Source organism: Pleurodeles waltl, chromosome 1_1 (assembly GCF_031143425.1).
Source record: "Pleurodeles waltl isolate 20211129_DDA chromosome 1_1, aPleWal1.hap1.20221129, whole genome shotgun sequence".
NCBI classification, from domain to species: Eukaryota; Metazoa; Chordata; class Amphibia; order Caudata; family Salamandridae; genus Pleurodeles; species Pleurodeles waltl.
In genome coordinates, this window is record NC_090436.1 from 328,354,439 (window position 1) to 328,374,882 (window position 20,444).

A 20,444-nucleotide genomic window follows, 5' to 3' on the forward strand; every position below is an offset into this window, starting at 1 on the left:
AAAAAAAAATGACATACAATTTTGGTAATCTTCAGTCTTGTCATTAGACAAAGACTAAAGTTCTCTAAGCACATGGCTGAAAGACCTACAGTCAGATCATTTGGAGTGAGATGTTCTGTATCAAAAAGTATTCACCAGTTAGGAACGACTCTACTTGGTCCTTTAAAAACACCCCTTTGAGAACTTCCACAGCAACATGTTTCCTGACCATCCTCTGCATGTTTCTCCTGCCCAAACACAGATACTAGAAGTCACATGCATGCTTGCCATTATCCCAAATATTATACCTCTGCAAATTGCTCACACCTTAATGTAAAGATCACAACTTCCTCATTAACAGTCATTCCCTTGCAACCTAACAATACCTACACCCCTGTCACTCATCTATTAATACTGTCAGCCAATGCATGAATTCACTTATTTCCCTCCCACAAAAGAGCACACCTAACTCCTATTAATTTAATCTGCCACATGAAAGTTTGAGTAAATACATTGCACGGTGTCCTTAAGAGTGCAAAACCAATCCTAGTAACCAACAATTAGCCCCAAAAATGTTACAATAGGAATAAATAAAACAACTAAATCTGCATTCCAGAGCAGCATGCTGCCCAACGTAAAGTGTTACAATACCGCTTCAGGGTACATAATGCAATTACAATACAAAACAATACTATGTATAACCCTCCTGCCGCTTTCCAACATGACTTCCAAAGCACTCAGGGTTTGGGCAGTTGGCTGTAGTTCATCCAGACTGCATGATAATGTCCTTATACTGCTCAACTCTCTCATAATCACATGGACAAAACTGCTATGGGTCATGTTCATCAACCAGTCCTGTACCACGCCACTGCAATAAACCACCTGTCACCAAACGAACAGGCATGGAGTAACTGAAGAAATCTGCCATGTGCATCAATACAGAGCAGTGAGCTAAATAGACCAAATCATTGCTGCCCTGAGGAAGTTTACTTGTGGTGAACGAAATGTGTTGGCTGCTTTTCATTGTGAGAAGAAAATAAAGGCTTTGTTGGAAGAGACCTGCTTGGATGATTCAACTTTTTTTAAATTGTTGTTGGTGCTCCTCCAATTGTATGATATAAATCTTCCACGTGCCTTTGGCCAATGGAGGAAATTAAGGGGGTCATTCTGACCCCGGCGGGCGGCGGTTGCCGCCCGCCTGGCGGAAACTGCCATTTGGCCGCACCGCGGTCAAAAGACCGCTGGTGCCATTACAACTTTCCCGCTGGGCCGGCGGGCGCTACCCAGCGGGAAAGAGGCCTGCAACACTGAAGCCGGCTCCGAATGGCAGACAGTGAAAAGCATGCTGGGGCCATGTTAGGGGGCCCCTGCACTGCCCATGCCAGTGGCATGGGCAGTGCAGGGGCCCCCAGGAGCCCCAGGACACCCGTTCATGCCAGCCTCTTCCTGGCGGTGAAAGGATTAGCCCAGCCGGGGGTAAACCGCCGGGAAACCGCCGGCCCCGGTTTTCGGACCGCGGTCAGAATGGGCAAGGAAGCACCGCCAGCCTGTTGGCGGTGCTTCCGTCATCCGCGGCCCTGGCGGTCTTTGACCGCCAGGGTCGGAATGACCCCCTAAGTTTGGTCTATCACTGCGATCATCAGTTAGCTAGCCTCCATGACTGCCTTTGACATCTCACAATGGCAATCAGATATGGGATGATAGTAACAAAGTCCATCCCAGCAGATTCTGATCCATGTCTTCCTCCAACCTATGCCTGCTCAGGATCTTACATTTTAAACAAGCTATCTCAGATTAAGCAACTCAGTGCAGTAACCATATATGTGGACAATGAAAATAAGGATTATCATAAAGGTACCTGCAGAGTTGCTCAAAGTTGCCAGCTTACTGAAAACCATGAACTGGCCTCTGTCTCTCACACTTCTTCATCGATCATCCATCATCCATCACACTGCTAAGCTCTGCATCCCATAACACAATAACCATACCTGAGTGGTCCTCATATACTACACGTAAACACTTCCCTTATAGAATGAAAACAAAGACAACACCCTTCCAACTACACATCCTACACAATGTGGTGTGCTACTCTTGTAAGCAAGTACTTCAGCGCTCCCATATAGAGGGAGCTAAGTGCTATATAAATGTTGGAATGCAATACAATTGGTCATTTGGGAAACTGACAGAGTTAAGGATACCCTGTTTTGCATTTTACAAAGATAAACAAGATTTTTGTGGTTCAACCCTATTTCACATTTGGTAGCATGTCTTGAGTGACAAGAGAACAGCTAAATATAGTGGGTCTATATGTGTTTATGTAGAAAATAAATCAATAGTGCAGTGTCCTCAATTTTAAATAAATGATAAACTATTTAATCAGACAAATATACACAAAAAATGAAGAAATGGATAACGGTTCCAATGTCACAGGAAGGGGAAACATATTGTCATTAAAAATCTATTTGATTTTAAATCAATATAACATGAAAATACATTGAAGACCATTACACAGAGAAACAAAGGTAAATGTGATACATTAATAATCAGAATAATCAGAAGCCTGAGGTCTGCATCTGATTGGTGTTGCAGGAGCTTTGGAATCTCTTGAAGAAGACATTGGTCAAACACAGCCTTAAAATTCAAAATGCTTTGAGGAAGACAAGTAAAAAATAGTGCATAAGGTAATTCTGAGGGTAGGTTTCTCCCTGGCAGTCGGTCCACATTGAGACATACAAAAATCAACTAGAGCTCAAAAATATTCAATGGGACCACCATTGATGATGTGCAAAAATCTGAACCCAGAGTGATCAGACTGGTCTTATCAGAGCCCTTTATCGTCTGGTTTAATGTGACCCAAGTGGTACTTTTTGCATGCGCCCCCTCTTCCCCCACCTGAACTATAATCTTTTAAAATAGTAAAGACAGGTCTAAGTTGCCTACCCACTTGTGGAACACATTTTAAAATGTGTCTTAGTAGGAAACCAGTTGATGCAGGTCTAGGCTCTTCTACTTCTTCTACTTCTTCTTCTCTTCCTTCTGCTTCTTTTGCTTGATTTTCTTCTTGTTCTTCTCATATTTCAGCTGCTGCTTCTTCTGGTGTGTCTATTTTTGCTTTTTCTGCTTCCTCCTCTTCTAATTCTTCTTTTGCTTGTTTGGCTTCTTCTTCTGCTTCATCTTTCTCTTCTCATGATGGTCCTGATTGACAAAGAAAATAAGAAAGGTAGAAGCTGAGATCTCACCTCCCCCTCTATGTGCCTTCCACACATTCTGGAGTTCGTAAGTGTTCCCAGGAGTATGCCTGGAAATCTGTGTTAGGTGCAGGTTTCTAGGCATACTTCTGGAAAGGTTATGTGAACTTCCAAGTGGAATACTATTCTTGCTCTGCACAGTTTTCTATAATGGAGAACGCCATGCTGAGGGAACATAATCCCTGGTGCAAATGCCATGGAGAAACCCCTTACCCTCCATTGCCACAAAATGTACGGGTGTTCTGTTTGCCTTCCTGCCCTGGCAAAGGATTTATGCCAGCCCTTTGCTTGAGCACAATCCAACCCTTTCAGAGGTAGGAAGGAGAATGAGAGAAGTTTGTGATTGCTCACAAATAGCCATGTTTGTAGTCATTCATTAACTTTCATGGTTACCCACACCTTGGAATGCCCACTTCTCCACCCCATGAGTGGAATTTATGGATGTGGAGAATTCTGTATTAGAGGTGGAGATCTCTGCACTTTGTACATGTAAATGGACTTATACCTGCCAGGAATCCCTTTGTGAAATTTTGGGAGGTGTAAATAAACTAAATTCAGTTGTAAACCACAACACAGTTTATCGTCGTAAGTAGGGCCTGATAAGTTCTAGTCGATGCAGGATTCCAGCAATCCCAGGTAATTGGAAATCTCACACAGGACAGCAGTTCCATCTGGAATTGCAGGCCCTACTTCAAGCAAGCAAAAGCTTCCAGGAGCAGTTTCCCAGCAGGTGAAGCACACTGGTCCAGAAGACACATCCCTCTATTTCATTGATGTATTTAGTAGCACACCATGCCTTCCTCAGATGCTAATTACCAATAAAGTATATTCATCTTTTATTAATTCATTACCATTGTATATAATCTAGTATATACATTAATATAGCCAGTCTTATGAAAAGGTTGCATAGCTTCAACAGAGCTCAAGCATTGTTCCTTTATAAAAAATGGTTCCAAAAAACAAAAAGATTCTAACACTATTTTTAAAAGTAGGGAGCAGTGCAAAGCACCACAGCCAACTCCAAAAACAAATTGTGACACATTTGCGAACAGCTTACCACTACCTTTAAATAACCAGTAAAATATTATTGTTTTGAAAGTGGATTTCGGCTGTGAAAAATAAATACATACTATAAGGAATCACTATTTGGAAGGGACGCCCTAAATACACCCCTTCTAAATGGTGATTCCTAAAGGTTTCATAAACCCATTTAGCAATTCTGCACCATGTTACCAAATCACTAAATGGTTTTAGTACATTTGAAAAATACATTTACTTGTTAGTTTGCAACATCTAGCCCTGTGTCCATAATTAAACATTCTAGATTTTAACTTTGTCAACTGTGTTTTCCGTGACAAGCATACTCATAGACTATCACCAAAATGGTAACATTGAAAAACCACACTCTCCCACCAATCCTCCATATTTTGTTACCATAATTTCCTTTGGTTTGTTTATTGTAATCTTTGAACCATGAACATTTGGAAATTCTTCATGTTTTCTCAGTTTCTTCTGCAAGACAATTGAAGCCCATGACGATTGATATGAGAGTAAGGCCAACTTACAGTCTGCAAAGTCCACCATCTACAGTGAAAAAAAATATTGAATTGAGGGAACAACCACGTTAGGACATCCCAGGTTTTAATTTTGTTGAAGTAGTCCTGTTTAGGGGCATACGTGCCCCTAGCAAAACATTAATCCAAGTACCTGAATAAATGGTTGTCATTAGGTCTATCAACACCTTAGATAAGTCCTGATTCTTTATTATTTGACCAAAGGATAGCTCTATTGTCTAGGGCAATTAAGTACAAAAATCAAATTAGCAAATATAAAAGATTGTCCCCATGTTGCAGTATACTTATCATTACCTTGTCCTGTGTAGATGAGGATGGTCTAAATCCTAACTGCTCTAGTATTACTCTGTTACTATCTGAAGCCCATTTCCGCACATAGAGAAACATATATTTACTAAAAGTCTTTCCTGTACCATCAATTAGTGTGATTAGTCAATAATATTCAGATGATAAATTATACCCTCTTAAATATTGCCAATAGTGGACAGCCCTGCCATAATGATGAAACTAACTTTAATCTATCTAATACTTTTGTGAAAGTTTCTGATACATATTGCTGCTCAATTCAGCTGATTTTGCTGATAATCAATGGTACAACAGTGGGCCCTTGTGCTCTTGATGATTTAAAAGCTTTGATCCACCTCACAACTTCTACCACTGTCAATTGGGCAATTTCATCAACCTCTCTGTCTCCATTTCTTTTAAGGTTATAGTTAAAAACCCTCCTATCCTCTACTGAGAAAAGCTTAGAAATAAAGACAGCTCAATCTGCCTCACTAATTAGGCAACTTTTTTTACATGCCAAATGTTTCTCACACACATGCCCTAATAAATTCATATTGTTATGTTTTTGTGTATAGATTGACATGCCTTTTTCTTTGTTTTTGTTTCCATCTCAATCGTCTTAGTTGTTTAACCTCCACAGTTCTAAGCACACCACTCTTTAGTAAGCAAGGAAACTGAGTCCCAAAATGTGTACAACTTATTAAAAAGTTGATGGGCATAGAACTAATCTACTCTGTTGACATTAATGGAATTCAAACGCTTCTGCTTTGCCTTCTGTAATTTAGCACCTAGGGAAAACAGTCTGATTTAACTCCAGAGATGGCAATGTTTTTCCACCAGTCAATGAATGTAAATTTGTTCATCTTTATCTTCAAGTCAAAAGTAGTGAGTGGAATGTTTTGCATCTAAATCTTGTGCAACAAACTGAGTAACCACACCAGCAGTTTTAAGATCCCACAGGCCGAATGAGATTTTTTAAAATGATTTCCCAGTTGATGTTAGCAGATACATATTGTGTGCTTAGAGATGTGCTGAATCATCTAGTTGGTGTGGTAGCTCAGATATTTAAATACCCAATGGTGAGATCTGTGTTTGTCCTGTAGCTACAAGTTATATTGATGGCGGGGTTTGCTTAGCCTTTCTCCTTTTCTTCAATTGGTTACTTTCTATTGGGTCCACATATAGTACAGAATATCATGAACCAGTAAAATCTGTGACAGCAGGCACTAATTTAAAATGTGCATAGCTCACAAAGAGAGACAATATTAAGAAAACATAAATCTTTTCCTCAGCTGTTTACAGCTGTGTTGTTACTATTATCTATGTAAAGGAAGCTTTTAAATGGGGATCTCTCCTGTGTACCCCCCTCATATGTGAGTCTCAACAAACTCAAGGAAAACAGTTCAGTTACATGTGGTGTGTTGATGCATACCACCAGCTCTCCTATTCCATGGGTTTGTACAGGCCCACAGAAAGCAGCACACTTTTTACATGCTTGGTAACAGCTTCACCAGACCTGCTATTAGATAATTACATAACAAATGCTTTTTAACAAAGAGCACTTGCACTACAGATCTAATGGTGCACTGTCAACATTCGCAAAATAGCAAGAGCCTAAATCAGGTGACATAAAGCTCAGATGTTTTCTAAGGATGACCTCCACTTAAACAGCACTGTAAATATGGGGTACCTCCAATGAAGCAACACAAAAGGATGATGGACGGAGTTCTGAACAATGCAAACACTCACCCCCAGTCACAGATCTGGGTTTAATCCATTGTTCTTTTACTCACCATGCCACCCCAGTTTGGACCCAGCCATATGCAAATCAGTCTTGACCCTGTTCCTCATGGGAACAGTCCAGCCCGAACTGCCAGGCAGCAGGGTCAAGACTGATTTGCATATGGCTGGGACCAAACTGGGGTGGCGTGGCAAGCAAAAGAACAATGGATTAAACCCAGATCTGTGACTGGGGGTGAGTGTTTGAAAAGTTTCAACACTCCGTCCATCATTTTATTTTGTGATTTTGCCTTGTGCGCCCTAAGTGGCTAGGGTATGCCCAGACGTGGGTCCCTTGCTTGCTGCACCACTGGATTCAAGTTAGCCTGGCTGATGAAGGGTAATTCCCTGAAACCGGTCCCAGGATGCTTGAATCCTGTCCAGGGAGGACCTGGCTTGGCAGTTCGGGCTGGACTGCTCCCATTGGGAGCAGGGTCAAGACTGATTTGCATATGGCTGGGTCCAAACTTGGGTGACGTGGCAAGCCAAAGAATGATGGATTAAACCCAGATCTGTGACTGGGGGTGAGTGTTTGAAAAGTTTCATCACTCCGTCCATCATTTTATTTTGTGATTGTACCTTCAATGAACTCACTGTTTGTCATGTTTACCGAACCAAAAACATAGGGCAAGGTAGAAAGAAAAAATTACAGAGAGGCATACCTTTTCCACCCTCACAGAGGACTTCATCCTAACATGCAGGTGCAATATAATGAAGACAGAAAATGAAGGCAAGCTATGAGCTAGATCTTGGTGAAGTGTGGCAGGACAATTAGTTCTTTTCAAATATATATGTTTAAAGGGGTGAGGGTGGAAGCTTCCTGGGCATGCAAATGGCTGCACTTTAAGTGCGCTCTGTCAGCCACCCATCTATCATACACAATCCTGTTGCCTGAAGGCCACAAATTTCTCTGATCTGCAATGGTAATGATCACCCTACTAAGGGCCAGATGTATCAAAGGGTTTTCCCTATTCTGTGTCAATCGGAAAATGTGTTTGTACATATGGCCCTAATTGCCTCCTTGCCGTAGTGTTGCAGAGACTTTGCACTGGCAGAGGACTGTGCCCCAGTTTTCTGCGAACTGCACTGGGCTTGTGTACCTACGTAAGGTGGGGGTGTGGCTGACCCTGAGTGGCTGGAGCTACTGCTGCTGGTGACAGTGTAGATTGCCGATAAGCTGACCCTTTTCATTACCGCAGAGGAGGCTGCTTGTATGAGTCTGGAATGGAGCCCGAGTGACCTGTGAGGGGTGAGAGTCTGATTGCGGCAGCGCTGCTGATGGGTGAGGCTGCCAAGCGTCACAGATTCCTGGGAATACACATGCAGCGCTCGGTGCTGATCCTGAGGGCTCTCACTGATGCTGGTGCTCTCTGTGCCTGGACTGACTGTACAACTGCGGCGGGGTGAGTGGTTCACCCTGCTTATTGTTCCATGAGGGCTTCCAGCACCCGCAGGCCCTATTTGTACAGTGGAGCTCCGGTCCAGGTCGGGGTCCTTGGTCAGTGTGCCCTCATCTCAGAGATGGAAGAAAGACTCATTTGCATGACTCTAGTGGCACATCAGAGACACCCTGCATTTGTGGAGGCCCAGGTGGTAGACCACTAAAACTGTTGCCCCATAGATTGTATATGGCCAAAAACTTTCTTAAGACTGGCTAAACTTGTTGGACTTGCTCTGCCTCTTAGGGGACTACTGGTTCTTTAAACCCCAGTGGCCAGACATTTTGATGCTGCCCATTCCACGGGCATTACAACTGTTTTAATATTCCTGGTAAGTGGTGGGCTCCCACTATGCAGTTTGACCTCTGCTCCCGATAAGCCCACGCCACCTGTCGCACACTCCCTGCCACACTGGTTCACTACTGCTACTGGGCACACTACTCTATTCGCCAAGCACTACGCCTGGCACTGGGCATGACTATTATTTGAACTTTGGCAGCTGTGCGCCTGCATTGCCCTTCTACTGAACCCATTGGAGACCACATGGTGTGCCCGGGATTTAGGCTCTTTGTTAGTGCATGTGTGAATCGCCGGAGAGGACTGCACAGGAAGTGCCACACCACCCCAAATTATATCCTTTCTCTCAGACAAAATGGGCACAACAGATAAATCTGAAGCAAAATTGCAATTTGATCTTCACAGGACCCCCAAGACCTGCGAGGGTGGCACAAGTGCATCAGGGCCGGCACCGGAAGAATCTGAACCCAAAGTCGAAGTAGACTTGAAACACATCCTGACTGCCACTCATCATAGTCTCGCAAAAATTGATGATAACATAGACTTGCTCTTCTTTTGAATGGACAGAATGTATGAGAGGCTAGATGGTCACGCGGAGCACCTTGACACTTTGGAGCGTCAAAGTGTCAGGAACCGAGGAAGAACAGGCTGCGGCCTCCACTGCTCAAAAAAAGCTCTATAAACTACTTCTCACATTGCAAGCAAAGACAGGGGACTTGGTGACCCACTCATGCAGCAACAATTTGCGTTTAGTGGGGATAGCTGAACCCATGAACATTGGCAATAAGGAGCAGTACATAGGGGCATATTTACAAGAAGTCGGCAGTACCACGCAGTGTCACTTCTAAAACGCAGAGATGCACCATATTTACTATAATACGGCACATCCCTGTGTTTCCCCCTGGGCCGGTGCTAAATTAGCTGCCGAGCATCAACGCAGCCACGCTTGCGCCATGGTGCAAGGATGGCTGCATTGCGGGGGAAATTGTTTTTGTGCAGGAAGGAATACTTCCCTGCACAAAAACAAAAACAATGCAGCACACATAGAAAGAGCAAAAAACTAGGAGAAATTAAAGCATTTCTCCTCGTTACGCCATGCTAATGCCACCCCAAGGGTGATCTTAGATTTTGGCACTGCCTCAGGCTTATGAAGTCTCGTAAATCTGGGACAGCATCAAAATGCAATGAGTGTTGCTGTGGAACACCCACAGCAGCATCCATTGCACATCCTTTCCGCACAAAGTGTTGCTTGTGAAAGTGCTGTATTTACAAGGTTGCTTTAAGCCACAGAAAGTAGCTTAATGACGCCTTGTAAATATGGCACCGTGCCACCCGACAATCACAAAAAGTGATGCTCCAGTGGCGCTAGGGGCTCGTAAATGTGTCCCATAGAACACCTCTTCATAGACTTGCTGGGAAGCGATACCATTTTAGAGGTATTTGTAGTAGACCATGCCTATTGCTTGCTCACACCTTGTCCAGTCCTGGGGTAATTCCTCGCTGTGTAATAGTGAGACTCCTGAATTCCAGAGACCGCGACGCAGCTTTGCAAAAAGCACTTGACCTGAAGACCTTGCATCATGAGGGCTCTGAAATTTTCTTGTACCCTGACTTCATACACCAGGTACAGGAAGCTCGACAACTTTTCATTCAAGCGAAGAGAAAACTCCATGAGCTACAACTGGAATACAGCATGCTCCACCCCGCCAGGTTGAGGGTCATGCAGAAGGCAAGGCATTGTTCTTTAATGATCCTAAGCAATTACAGCAATTTCTTAAGCGTAGAGAACCTTCTGGGGTAGGCATGGTTCACCTGGTGCAATATCGGAGGAAAGAGAGAACTTGCAAGTCTTTTGAGATTGAGTGCACCTCACTCCCTCACAAACTTTTGGTCAACATAAACTGTTGCCGGGTCTGGAGACTTGAAGATATGACACACTCCTGTCCAGAACTACTTGACCATCAAAAGCATCTGCGACTAAGGGGCTCATTCCGAGTCCGGCGGGCGGCGGGCACCGCCCGCCGGGCGGAAACCACCCAAAGACCGCACCGCGGTCAAATGACCACAGGGGTCATTTTGACTTTCCCGCTGGGCCGGCGGGCGATCTCCAGAAGATCGCCCGCCGGCCCAGCGGGAAAGCCCCTGCAACGAGGAAGCCGGCTCCGAATGGAGCCGGCGGAGTTGCAGGGGTGCGACGGGTGCAGTAGTACCCGTCGCGATTTTCACTGTCTGCATAGCAGACAGTGAAAATCATGGTGGGGCCCTGTTAGGGGGCCCCTGCACTGCCCATGCCAGTGGCATGGGCAGTGCAGGGGCCCCACAACACCCGTTCCCGCCATCCTGTTCCTGGCGGGTGTTACCGCCAGGAACAGGCTGGCGGGAAGGGGGTCGGAATCCCCATGGCGGCTCTGCAAGCAGCGCCGCCATGGAGGATTCCCTGGGCCAGGGGAAAACCGGCGGGAAATCGCTGGTTCCCCTTTTCTGACCGCGGCTTTAACGCCGCAGTCAGAATAGCCCTGGAAGCACCGCCAGCCTGTTGGCGGTGCTTCCATTGCCCTCCACCCTGGCGGTTTCAAACCGCCAGGGTCGGAATGAGGGCCTAAGTCTTTTCCTTGGCATTGCACCACATCAGTGATTGTATGAGTGTTCCAGTACAGCCACAATGTTTTTTTCAAGTAACCTAACACAGTTATTTATCTGTAGTAAATCTTTTTTCAAATCCTCACAGTTATTATTAAGTGTGATTTGCTGCATCATTTCCCCCATTTTCTTTAGGCATACATGATCATAGTTAGGTGGCCCCTTGGGGCTGGATGAGGCTAGAGCAGTTAGGCCGGGCATCATCTGTCTCTATGTTTATGACACCTGTACTTGTTTTGATCTTCTTATGTGAGGTTTGGGTGAGATAGGGTGGGTTACCGTAGTGCTATGTAAGTTGGGGATGATCTTGGCGTGGAAGGGGGGAGGTTTGCAACCACTGCAACTAATCCTTGTTTTTTGTTTATGGAAGAGTGTTTTATATGCTGTATGGCTGGGAATGGCGGAGTGCAGGGAGCTGGCCCTGATGGTTGGCTGACATAAGACAGGTAGCAGCAGACCCATCAGACCATCCACTACTAATATTTCTCACATTGAACATCAAGGGGTCTTAACGATCACAGGAAGATATGGAAGGTAGTGGCATATCTCAAGAGGCACAGACTATTGCTACACTAGCTGCATTGCTGCACCCTAGCAGGGACCAGATAACAAACAGATTCTGCAGATATTATGCAGACCTGTACCAGTCACATCCTACACATGAGGATGCCACTGTCACTGATTATCCAGTACATATAGCTAGGACCTCGCTCACTAATGAGGATAGGAAACACTTGATGGCACCGCTTCAGCAAGTGGAAATACGTATGGCTCTTAAGGGCATGCAAGCAGGTAAGGCGCCAGGAACGGAGGGGGCTCACTGTAGCCTTTCACAAGGCCTATCAGGATATACGGGTTCTCTACCTGGTCACAGTATATGAGGAGATGGTGAAGACGGGTGCCATGCCCGCATTCATGGGTGAGGACTTAATAGTGACACTGCTGAAATCCGCGAAAACTGTTGAATCCATGTTCCTCTTATAGATCCATGTCACTGCTTTATGTGGATACTAAACTTTATGTCAAGGTGTTGGCCAATAGATTTGCTCTGCTTCTATCCAGGATAATGTGAGTGGAACAGGCTGACTTCATCCTGGGCTGCAGTCTCACCTTCAGTCTTAGAACACTGTTTGGAGCTATTCTGCTCATTGATCTGGAATTTAGGGCAGCTGCTGTCTTCTTGGAAGCAGAAAAAGCATTTGATTCTGTTGAATGGGGATTCATTGCTAACCGTGCTGTGTCGCATAGGGGTTGGAGAGGTGTTTCTGCATCTGGTGAAAGTGCTCTACACTTTTCAACCACTTGGATACACATAAGTGGCGCTGTATCTCCTATTGAGATTACTAGAAGCAGTAGGCAGGGTTGCCACCTGTCTCCGTTGCTGTATGCGTTGGTGGCAGAACCATTGCGTGTGCTGTCCTTGTGTACAAGGACATAGGGGCGTGCGCTTCCCAGGTTGTACCCTGATAATTTTGGCATATGCAGATGATACACTGCTGCATATACGCCAGCCGGAGCATAACCTTACTCCTGTGCAAGGTAGTGTGATTCAGGGGATTCTCTGGCCTTTGGTGATCCATCATTTTTCCACTGATTCCGGCCATGACACCAATAACACTGGAATATCCCTTGCAGTGGTGGATTGACTCGGTTTATGACCTGGGAAATCAGGTGCTCATAGACCCAACAGTGGTCCTTCTTGATAATTACGGTAGGGCAGCACAAAAGCTATCGGAAGCAGTAGACCACTGGATTAAGGGGGTCATTCTGACCTCGGCGGTAAAAGGCTCTTACCGCCGGTCAGAAGACCGCCATTCTACCGCCACGGCCGCGGTAAACCGCCACGGTCATTCTGACCCACAACTGCCAAACCGCCAAAAACCCGACATCCACGGAAGGCCGCCTCATCAGCGGTCAGCGATAAACTGGAGATGACCAAACCTCCACCGTCACGCCAACACAAACACGCCCATGCCATTACGACCCACGAATCCACACGGCGGTCATTTAACCGCGGTATTCCATTGGTGTTACACACCGCTGCGGTCAAAATACACACCCAGCTCCAAAACACAGCCACATTGGACAATTTGAAATACACACACCTGATACACATACAAACACCACTCCCACACATACAATCAACTATAAAACACACATCCACATCACCCACAAACCCCCACTACTAGAAATTCGGAGAGAAGGCGAGAGAGAGAGAGAGAGCACAGCTATCGAAAACCCCAACACACAGAGGAACACAACATCATCACCCACACTACATCCACGCACAAAACACCACACACCACCACACACACCACACTCATCACCACAAACACCACCCCATACCACCCCATGGCACCCCAAAGACACCCCAGGTTCTCGCACCAAGAACTCAGGGTCATGGTGGAGGAAATAATTAGGGTAGAGCCCCAGCTATTCGGCACACAGGTGCAGCACACCACAATAGCCAGGAAGGCGGAGCTATGGCAAAGGATCGTCGACAGGGTCAACGCTGTGGGACAGCATCCCAGAAACCGGGAAGACATCCGAAAGCGCTGGAACGACCTACGGGGGAAGGTGCGGTCGATGGTGTCAAAACACAACATCGCTGTGCAGAAGACTGGCGGCGGACCCCCACCCACTCCACCTGAATTCACAGCATGGGAGCAAGAGGTCTTGAACATCCTGCATCCTGAGGGCCTCGCTGGAGTAGGCGGAGGAATGGACTCTGGTAAGTCTAATCTCAACTCCTTCACCCCCCCAACCACCAGCATGCCAACCCACACCCCCACCCTCACCCCCAACCCCCCAGCACACATCCTCCCTGCCAATGTCTCACCAGCACAACCCACCCAACACAACACCAATCCCTGAATGCCAACACAAACCATGGACACCCATCACCTAAGCATGAACACTGCACATACCCACCCCCCCCACAAACCACCCTCACAACTCCTCCCACAAGGGAATGCCAGCACTGGGGGACAAGGGCACCCACAAATCGCACGCCATGGCACACACAGAAGCAATAACCATACTCTTTTACCCCTGCAGGGCCCGAACGCCAACACACCGGCCAGGAGGGTCCAGATTTGTCCATCCCGCCCCCAGAACAGGCCCCCAGTGATGACAGCAGCTCTGTCGACCTAGAACCTGATGACCAGCCCGGACCATCGGGGACCTCTGGACAGTCGGTTCCCCACACACAGACACAGGCCACAGCAGACCCAACCCCCTCTGGGAATACCTGCACAGCTCCCACCCAGCGGGCCCATGCCTCTGTCTCCAGGACGCGTCAATCAGCGGTGTGTCCGCCACTACAGGGCACCCAGGCTGACCCACCACCCCAACAACAACAGGGACCTGGGGGCAGTGGTAGTGGGCACACCGTCCAGGGGACAGAGGCCCGGGGAAACAGGGGAACTGGGAGGGCTGCTGTGCGAGAGGGGGTTGACCGGCCCAGGGAACCCACTCTCCAAGAGGCCCTCACCACCATCATGGGAGCATACCACCACTCCCAGGAGACGATGGCGACGGTACTGGCCAGGTTCCAGGAGATCCAGGCACAGCAGGAGGAACGGTACATGGGGTTCAGAGACGAACTCAGGAACATCGGTACCGCAATGGGGACCATCGTCCTGGCCCTCAACCAGATAGTCACCACATTGCGGGACCATGTGGCACCCCAAAGGGCCCCTGTCACTAGCCCGGACGACGAACAGCCTACCACCTCCGCCGGCGCTAGTGGACAGGAGGCCCCCACACAATGACAGGCCACCAGAACCCCACCTCCTGCTGAAGATCAACCACCCCGCAAGCGGAACCTGAGATCACACAAGAAGACAGAGTAGGATGCCAAGACCCCCGCCAGCATAAGATACCCCCTGATGTCATCCCACTGTCCCACATTGTCACCCTGTCCAACCTTGAACTGCCCCAGCTCCATCCTTCCACAGGCATATGGACAATGCACCTGTGCTACTGACAACTGGACTCTGCCATCGGCATTACTCCACCCCCACCCATCACCGTTTTACTATCATGGACATATATGCAGCACTTCAAATAAATCACCAATTGCACTTCAAATTTCAGGAGTCTGCTTCTATTCTTTACAAATGTATTACACATAATGGTGCAATAATGTTCAGTTACATTGTGATTACAACATACCAATGTCAATAAGCATTAGTCCATGGGCAAACAAAGCAGAAGTCACGCTGTGGGTCATACAGCTCTGAAAAGGGAAGAGAAAGTCAAAAATCAGTTAAAAGGAACTGGGGGAAACACAGAAAGTAGAGATGCAGGAGGCCAGAGGTAAATGTAAAATGGCGTGGGTGATTCTTACCTGTGTGCTACTGAAAATACTGTTGTATAACTGTGTCCCTGTTGTCCGTGTCGTCCCCGTCATCTTCCTCCTCTTCACTCTCCACAGGCTCCACAGCTGCTACAACACCACCATCTGGACCATCCTCCTGCAGGAAAGGCACCTGGCGTCGCAATGCATTGTGAAGCATACAGCAGGCCACGATGATATGACACACCTTCTTTGGTGAGTACATTAGGGATCCACCTGTCATATGCAGGCACCTAAACCTGGCCTTCAGGACCCCGAAGGTCCGTTCTATAATCCTCCTAGTTCGCCCATGTGCCTCATTGTACCGTTCCTCTGCCCTGGTCCGGGGATTCCTCACTGGGGTCAATAGCCAAGGCAGGTTGGGGTAACCAGAGTCACCTATTAGCCACACACGGTGTCTCTGTAGCTGTTCCATCACATAAGGGATGCTGCTATTTCGCATGACATACGCGTCATGCACTGACCCAGGGAACTTGGCATTTAGATGGGAGATGTACTGGTCAGCCAAACAGACCACCTGGACATTCATCGAATGGTAATTTTTTCTATTTCTGTACACCTGCTCATTGTCTTTTGGGGGTACTAAAGCCACATGGGTCCCATCAATGGCACCAATGATGTTGGGGATATGTCCAAGGGCATAGAAATCACCCTTCACAGTGGCCAAATCACCCTCCTCAGGGAAAACAATGTATCTCCGCATGTATTTCATCAGGGCAGACAACACTCTGGACAAAACCTTAGAAAACATAGGCTGAGACATCCCTGATGACATGGCCACTGTTGTCTGAAAAGACCCACTTGCCAAAAAATGGAGTACTGACAGAACCTGCACCAGAGGGGGAATCCCTGTGGGTTGGCGGATGGGGGACATCAGGTCTGGCTCCAGCTGGGCACACAGTTCATGTATAGTGGCTCGGTAAAGTCGGTATCGAAGTATAATATGTCGTTCTTCCATTGTCGACAGGTCCACCAGCGGTCGGTACACAGGGGGATTCATCCTTCTCCTCGCAAGTCCCAGCGGACGGTGCCTAGGAAGGACAACATGGAGCACAGAGTCAAGCAACCCACAGGTACGTTCACCCAGCTTGCACAGTACACGAATCGCTATGCATTGAAAGGCTTGTATGAGTGGCAATGCAAGGCCTAGGCCTGTGTGACGCAGTAGCAATTAAGCCATGTGGGCCCTTGTAATGGCGGCTGCCTGACCTGAGAAGTGTGACAGTGGGATGTGAGGTCAACGCGCTGGCGTGGCACACCGTGGCAGTAGGCGGTCAAAGACCGCAGTGCGAAGGCGCATTGGTTAACATTGCACCCTATGGGTCTCAGGAGCCAATGACGATGTGCGCCGGCGGTCGCGGTACGCACCGCGCCGGTACGCACCGCCGCGGGCGTGACCGCCATTTTCTATCTGCTTATTCACTCGAGACCTGATCATCCACAGGAGAGGACCTATACTGCAAGTGCTGCTGTGACCTCGGTCTGGAAGAGACAATGGCTGCTGCGACTGGGGAAAGGGCCCCTGCCTTCACTTCAGAAGAGTTGGAGAAACTTGTGGATGGGGTCCTGCCCCAGTATGCGCTACTCTACGGTCCTCCAGACCAACAGGTAAGTACACTGGCTGCACGTTGAATGGGCTATGCCTGGGTTGTGTATGGTGGATGTAAGATGGTGGGGTGGGGAGCGAATGAGGAGTGCAAGGCACGACAGATGAGAGCATGTGCCACATGGCAGGGTTGGGGAGGGGAGGGCAATCACATCTAACATGCAGAAAAATGTTGAAATTTCCTTTCCCACCCTGTACATGTCAAATAGGTCGGCGCCCATCAGAAAGTCGACATTTGGCGTGCCATCGCCAAGGAAGTCCGGGCCCTGGGGGTCCACAACAGACGGGGCACCCACTGCCGAAAGAGGTGGGAGGACATCCGCCGCGGGACCAGGAAGACCGCCGAGTCACTGCTGGGGATGGCCTCCCAACGTAGGAGGGGTGCCAGTCGTACCTTGACCCCCCTGATGTCCCGGATCCTGGCGGTGGCCTACCCCGATTTGGATGGGCGCATGAGGACATCACAGCAGACACAAGGGGGTGAGTACCAGCACATTCTGCTATCTTTACGCGCAGTGGAGGTGCCTGGGTGGGGGAGGAGGGCTGTGGGTGACATTAGGCCAGGGCGCTTTCTGTAGTGTAGTCCCCTCCTTTAGGCATGGCCCTGTGCCCCCGCCCCCCAACTCTGTAGGGTGCCAAGTACAGCAATCCATGGTCCAGCATCACCCATGTGTGCATTTGTTGTCCATAGACCTGTAGTCCTAGTCACAAGTACTGAGTAGTGTACCCCGATTGCGCGGCGTAGTGCTGGAGGATCCTGTGTCTGTCCTCTCCGACAACGGTGTTGACAATGCATGCACTCAACCTGTCTTTATTTCTCCCCCCACCCTTTTTCTTTATCTTCTTGTGCATGTGTGCATTAGCATCATCAGGCGGAGGAGAATTGGCATCGGAGCACGAGGGAGCTGCAACTCACAAGGCCCCGGTGGGCCATGCTACAGACACCGAGGTCACCAGTGATACGGAGGGCGAGGGGAGCTCCACAACGGGGACCCGTGGTGACACCAGTGACACTGACACGTCCTCGGAAGGGAGCTCCCTAGCGGTGGCGGCAACATCCGGGCCCCCGCCTCAACAGGTACAGCCGCCACCCAGCGCACCAGCTCCGCCCTCCCAGCAGACCCTCAGCCTTCGCTCCGTGCCCGCTCGCCCAAGAAGGCGGGCATCTTCTTTGCCCCAGGCACCTCAGGCCCTGCCCCAGTTACCCCTGCTGCCCTCAGTGAGGAGGTCATTGACCTCCTACAGACCATCATTGTTGGGCAGTCTACCCTTTTGAATGCCATCCAGGGGGTAGAGAGGGAGGTGCATCGGAGCAATGCATACCTGGAGGGCATTCATTCGGGTCAGGCTGCCCATCAACGATCGTTCAATGCTCTGGCCTCAGCACTGACGGCAGCCATTGTCCCTGTTTCCAGCCTCCCTCTTCTAACTGCCTCCACCGTCTCCCAGTCTCCTGTTCCTCAGCCTATCCCATCCACACCATCAGACCAGCCTGCACACACCTCAACACCCAAGCGCAGCTCATCCAGACATAAGCACCACAGATCCCACAAGCATTCACCCAAGCAACATCCAGATGCAGCCATGGCAACAGTCACTACCACCTCTGTGTCCCCCTCCTCCTCGTCTCCCTCCCCCCTCCCTGTGACGTCTCCACTCACACCTGCATGCACACCCCCATCAGCCAGTACTTCCATCACGACCACACCCTCCAGTACAGTCCGCACACGTGCAGTCACCACCCCCACTGCCATTTACACGTCCCCTGTGTCCTCTCCCACTGTGTCTGTCACCCCCTCTTCCAAAACACACAAACGCAGGCAGCCACCCACACAACAGCCAACCACCACACGACAGCCTACGTCACAAGCACCTGCACCCATAGACAGCACACCTGACTCTCCTACAACCACATCCTCTCCCTCCACTCCCATACCCACTGCACCTACCCTTCCCATTGCTACTAAAAAACTTTTCCTCTCCAAACTTGACCTCTTTGCACCACCTGACCCACCCCCTCCATCTGGTAAGAGTCCGAAGAGCACCTCAGCCACCACCAGCCCTGCATCAAGTCTGACCATTGTGCAAGGGTTTTCGAGTCCACCCTTTCCCAGCACAGATACATCGGCCAGCAGCAAGGGAACAGCCAGCCCCCCCCCTGGAAAGAGAACCCTTAAAACCAAGGCCCGTCGTGAGAAGGCTGACACGGCTGCCCCCAAGGAGCAAAGTCGTGGCCCGTCACCTGCCACAACATCAAGGGCAGGCAAGGGCCAGAGAGCCTCATCGAAGGAGGGCAAGGGCAGCAGGGCGGAGAAGTCAGCCAGCAGGGGCGCGGACCAGGAGGGCCCCACAAGCCCCATCCCGGGTGTGACGGAGGACACCCACGGGCCCAGGACTCCGTCACAGGAGGGTCCAGCAACTGCACGGTCGGAGGGCGACTAAGCAGGGAGTCCTGGCCAGGTCTGGCTCCCTTGATAGACAAGAAAGGCACCGCTGAACAGGGCCCCACCGTGAAGAAAGGCACCGCTGAACAGGGCCCCGCCGTGAAGACAGGCACCGCTGAACAGGGCCCCGCCGAGAAGAAAGGCACCGCTGAACAGGGCCCCGCCGAGAAGAAAGGCACAGCTGAACAGGGCCCCGCCGAGAAGAAAGGCACCGTTGAACAGGGCCCCGCCGTGAAGACAGGCACCGCTGAACAGGGCCCCGCCGTGAAGACAGGCACCGCTGAACAGGGCCCCGCCGTGAAGACAGGCACCGCTGAACAGGGCCCCGCCGAGAAGAAAGGCACCGCTGAACAGGGCCCCGCCGAGAAGAAAGGCACCGCTGAACAGGGCCCCGCCGTGAAGACAGGCACCGCTGAACAGGGCCCCGCCGTGAAGACAGGCACCGCTGAACAGGGCCCCGCCGAGAAGAAAGGCACCGCTGAACAGGGCCCCGCCGTGAAGACAGGCATCGCTGAACAGGGCCCCGCCGTGAAGACAGGCACCGCTGAACAGGGCCCCGCCGAGAAGAAAGGCACCGCTGAACAGGGCCCGCCGTGAAGACAGGCACCGCTGAACAGGGCCCCGCCGAGAAGAAAGGCACCGCTGAACAGGGCCCCGCCGTGAAGACAGGCACCGCTGAACAGGGCCCCGCCTGAAGACAGGCACCGCTGAACAGGGCCCTGCCGAGAAGAAAGGCACCGCTGAACAGGGCCCCGCCGTGAAGACAGGCACCGCTGAACAGGGCCCCGCCGTG